The sequence below is a fragment of the Pyxicephalus adspersus genome, chromosome 1, assembly GCF_032062135.1.
Source record: "Pyxicephalus adspersus chromosome 1, UCB_Pads_2.0, whole genome shotgun sequence".
Classification (NCBI taxonomy): domain Eukaryota; kingdom Metazoa; phylum Chordata; class Amphibia; order Anura; family Pyxicephalidae; genus Pyxicephalus; species Pyxicephalus adspersus.
The window spans coordinates 78,503,195-78,508,726 of record NC_092858.1 but is presented as its reverse complement, the minus strand read 5'-3'; positions in this window follow the sequence as shown (position 1 = coordinate 78,508,726).

Genomic DNA, 5,532 nt, shown 5'->3' with positions numbered 1-5,532 from the left:
GTACCTTCTATGTGTATGGGGCAAGTAAACACAGAACAGGTATTTGTCTTGAATACCTTTGTTTCAAAGCAGTTAAGTTTATTTTTTTTCCCTGGTAGTATTTTTCAATTGATTGTTAATACTGCCTCGTTTAGATGGAAAAGGATTAGTGACCTACTTGGCATCCTATAAAACAGCTGTGCAGTTACTATGCCTAACGTTTTCCCATTGTTACTTCATCTACTTATTTCTGTGGCAATCATCCACAATAAACAGTCAAGATTAACATGAAAACAAAACCTAACTGGAAAACAAAAGGAAAAAGGTTTGGAGTGTGCAGGTGATGTTGAGAAGCAATAGTTCCCAATAGTGGGTGAGGAGGAGCATCGGTGCCCAGCTAGGATAAATAATGATGTCAAGGGAAAACACTTTCCCATGCACACAAGTATATGTCCCCCACCATGGGTGAAAAGAGAACTAATCTAATGAAAGAGCGGCTTCCCAGCCATCCTCACCATCATGTCTTCCTCTGTTTAGCAGCAGAAATGGCAAGTCAAGTTTATAAAAAATTAGACCAGTTGCATGTTGGGTAGCTCTCTAGGGAGAGGAAAATACATTATTTAGGATGGTGACAGAGGTTAGATGACTTTTTTACTGAGAAGGGTAGTTGAGAGAAGGGCATGATGGGTAATGAGTGGGTGGGACAAATGTTTCCCCCTTATTTAGTGGCTCCAGCCACACAGGTGGTCTGGGTATAATCGGCATAGGTGTGCGGTCCGATGGAGCTCTGTTTTTGTCTATGCTTGGATGGGAGCTCTGTATTCCTTTGGCCTAAGGGCTGCTTATTTGATTTATGGGCTGTTTAATTAATCCTAAATTAAGTTGTAAAGGACTGCGGGTACATGCTGATGTAGGCTACCTTTAGGTTTTTACTTTAATGCAAAGAGATTTCTACATTTCACAAACTATCCACAAAGTAAAATCCATTGTTGAAATGTAACCATAGCTGAAAATGTTTTATAACAGCTGAGGTTAAATCAAGGTCTGACAAAAAAGGAGCACATGTTCATTGCATAATCTCATTTGTTAGCCCTTCCTTCTAGATCTGTATGGAAGAGATTAATATGAAGTTACATAACCACACAGAACTGTATTCTTATAAATGCAACACTGGTAGAAGCTATTTGCTTTTAGTTCTTTTGTGCAGGTTTAACATGGTGTTTATGAATGTATCTTTACCAGCTGGCCTTGATGCATACCCATGAAGGAACCCTTGTATACATCTCCTAATAGTGACCCTCTGTTTCTCCTGCTGTAGCTTGCAAAGTAATGGTAACTGACAATAGTGCATGCAACTGTTTAAAATATAAGAGTTAAAGTTAGCACTGAGATGCATCATGTTTCCATTTAAAGCGGACCTATCACTAAAAGTTTTCTTTTACATAAAAGGGCAGACAACCCTTTTTTTTTGGGGGGGGAGCTGGTAGTTAAAATAGTTTAATAAAAGGAAAAAATAGTGAACCCCCCTACCCTACTGCCTATATTTGATGTGGCACCAATTGTTTAGAAACGCTAAGGCCTATTTATAAAGCACCGAATCTGACATTTACAGATCTTCCAGGTCTGTGTTTCAATAGCACAGATTTATTCTCCATCAGGGAATGTTTCAGTGAATGTCATATTCATTTCTTTTTAAATAGACCACCTTGTCTAATCTGTCTGTAAATCACCCTGCCAGAAGGAAACTATAGGATTCTGACCTGATGCACATTGCCAAGCCATATTATAATGTTGTCATTCGAAAAAGGATTTCTGGCCACTTGAACCAGCAACAATTAGGAAACATGCTTTGTGTTAAAAACACATAAAACCTAATATCTGAATGTAGACAAGGCTGGGCTGTATGTGGACAGAATAACGGCAGCATTGAGATAAACCAAGGAAATAAAACAGGTGATATTCTTATAGACATGGCCTACAGACTGGCAATCAGGTTGTGATGCAGTTACTGTTTCATGCCAGAAAACCACTGCCTCAGGTGAAACTTTACAAACAGCTTCTACTTGTGGCAACCCAATAGAGAATAAATGGGGGTGATAGTGAGTGGTAACAGGTGCCGGGAGCTGTGCAGAATTGCTTGAACCCAGGGTGGGTCTCAACCTAAGGCTAAGTACACCGGTGTAATAATGTCATTGAAAGGGATCTTTCACAATCTTTTCCAACAACAAACGAATGCACGATGCATGAACGAGTGTTGTACATACATTACTGTTCTGCTCCATGGAGAGGGGAGGGAGAAGAACGACAGAGCGGCACCCAACTGCCCTCTCACCCCTTCACTTGCATTACGATTGTTCATCGTCCATGGATCCGCCTGGACAGTTGTTTGGATGATGGACGACTGTACACACCCAAGATTCTCCTCCGATATCAGCCCTGAGCTAATTATCAGACAAGAACCATTGCACGTATGTACATAGTCTTACCTAAAGGTTTTCATCTACTATAACCTACCTGCCAGTGCCTACAAGCTCTACACTATTCTCCCCCCTATGCAGTTGTCAGCCACATTGCTTAGGCTTTCCCCATCCCATAAAAAGACATCGTCAGCATGACTCCAGTGACCTTACCCTTTTAAATTCCCTTATGGGGTCTTAAGGATCAATGAGTAGATGTGCATTATATGTACAAAAAATTCAGTCTGGCAAATTTCAACATAAACTCGCCTGACTGTGAATTTCAAACATGCTGTATCACATAGTATCTACAAATGTCAATCTCATTTCCAATAATTACTAAGTTCAACTGAGTACAAATAGGTTTTGAAACCTATATTACAAAACTGATACAGTTAGGGATGGGCACCTACACATGCATATTTTTCATAAGTCAGATGCTTCTTTAAACAATATTGCGTGCCACTTTTACATACCTGTTCAGACATGTTTTGCCTTATTATACATAATAAATTGCTATATATATATATATATATATATATATATATAAATGTAACCACTTTTTTATTTTTTTTTCTCCCAGCCTTTTGTACATGAATTGGTGAATATCACACGCCGTCCTAAAAATGGTCTTTCAGGAAAAACTGATAGGAGCAACACAGTTGTGCATTTATGATACAGTATGCTTGTGTCTAAATCAACAGGTACACAACCAAACCACATTTTTCTCAAATATAATGCCTTCTAGCGTATCATTGGGAATAATAAAGAGAGAAGAGGCTGGTGACAGGAAGCCTGGCTGACTTCGTGGTTTGATCACATGTTATGATTCGAGGCAGAAGTAGCCCTGAATATGTATTCGGTGCTGATTCCTACACACATTAGGACATCTTGTTGTTGTTATGGAAGATATTTAAAGTAGCCAAAAAAACAATGAATGTTAAAAGGTCCATGAAGTCATCTAGTTGTCATGCTGTTCCAATGGCTTTATTGGTTTTTAACTTAAAAAAAAAAGATCAAACCTTTTAACTTTATTCTGACATCACTTTTTGAATGTCTAATCCAGGGCAGTAAATCATATATATACAGTTAGGTCCATAAACATTTAAACAGACAACTTTTTTCTAATTTTGGTTCTGTACATTACCACAAATAATTTTAAATGAAACAACTCAGTTGCAGTTGAACTGCAGACTTTCAGCTTTAATTCAGTGGGTTGAACAAAAAAATTGCATAAAAATGTGAGGAACCAAAGCTTTTTTTTACACAATCACTAAATTTCAGGGGCTTAAAAGTAGTTGAACAAATTAAAAAGCTGAAAATAAAATGTTCATTTCTAATACTTGGTTGAAACCCCTTTGCCGTCAATGACAGCCTGTAGTCTTGAACTCATGGACATCTCCAGATGCTGGGTTTCCTCCTTTTTAATGCTCTGCAAGGCCTTTACTGCAGCGGCTTTCAGTTGCTGTTTGTGGGCCTTTCTGTCCAAAGTTTAGTTTTCAACAAGTGAAATGCTTGCTCAATTGCATTTATATCCCACTTCTTTGCTTTAAGACTCCTGGGTTGCTTTAGCTGTTTGTATTGGGTCATTGTCCATCTGTATTATGAAACACCTCCCAATTTGACTGCATTTAGCTGGAGTTGAGCAGACAGTACGAGGGGGTGCTGAGAAGTTCCTGGCTTTGCCCCCTTACAGAAGAAAAATGAGTGTGGGGGCATATGACAGCCTAATATCTTAGTATGTAGTTGCGCAAATATCAGGTCTTTGCGATTCTTAAAACTGTTTTTTTCTTTTAGTGAGAAGCTGTGATGGCAGAGGCACAAGCAAGTTTCACGTCGTTGGAGTTACAGGCCGTCATGAAGTTTTTGTTTCTCCACGGAAAGTCAGCAAAGGACATTCACACTGTGATGAGCCCCGCAGCGGGCGCCCCCCAACCTCAACTGACCTGGCAACCTGCGATGCAGTCCATGAGCTGATTATTGAGGCCCGGGGAGTATCCGCTAAAAAAGATAGCCCAGATACTTGACATCTCACGGGAGCGTGTTGGGTTTGTTATGAGCAGTTTGTTGTTTGAACAGTGATCAGAAGAAGAAACGAGTTGAAGCCTCCAAAGCCGTTTTGACCCATTTTGAAGCTGCACAGGACTTTTTGGCTAGGTTAGTGACTGAGGATTAAACCTGGCTCCACATCTCTGATCCTGAAACCAAGGAACAGTCAAAGGAATGGCGCCACAGCCGCTCCCCGCGGCCATAGAAGTTCTGAACCCAGAAATCGGCCAAAAAACGTTGTGGCTGCCAAATTGAACACCCTGGGTTTCCGATTGGTCCACCATCCCCCCTACTCATCTGACCTGGCCCCTTTGGACTATTATGTGTTCCCGAATGTGAAGAAACACCTGAAGGGGCAACGTTTTGGGGACATTTCTGATGTCAAAGATGCTCCTGAGAGTTGGTTTGCCGCCCAACCAAAAGACTTTTATTTGAACGGTCTAGAAAAGCTGCAACTACGCTGTACCAAGTGCATCAGTCTCAGGGGGAATATGTTGAATAAATGTGTTATTTCATAACTCTGGTTCTCTTCTTTCTGGGCAAAGCCAGGAACTTCTCAGCACCCCCTCGTATGTCTCTGAACACCTCAGAATTCATTCGGCTGCTTCTGTCCTGTGTCACATCATGGATAAACACTAGTGTCCCACTGCCACTGGCAGCCATGCTTACCCAAGCCATCACACTTCCTCCGCCATGTTTTACAGATGATGTGGTATGCTTTGGATTATAAGCTGTTCCACGCCTTCTCCATACTTTTTTCTTGCCATCATTCTGGTAAAGGTTGATCTGGGTTTCATCTGCCCAAAGAATGTTTTTCCAGAACTGTGCTGGCTTTTTTTAGATGTTTTTGAGCAAAGTCCAATCCAGCCTTTCTATTCTTGAGGCTTATGAGTGTCTTGCACCTTGCAGTGCACCCTCTGTGTTTACTTTCATGCAGTCTTCTCTTTATGGTAGACTTGGATATCGATATGTCTACTTCCTGGAGAGTGTTGTTCACTTGGTTGGCTGTTGTGAAGGGGTTTCTCCTCACCATGGAAATTATTCTGGG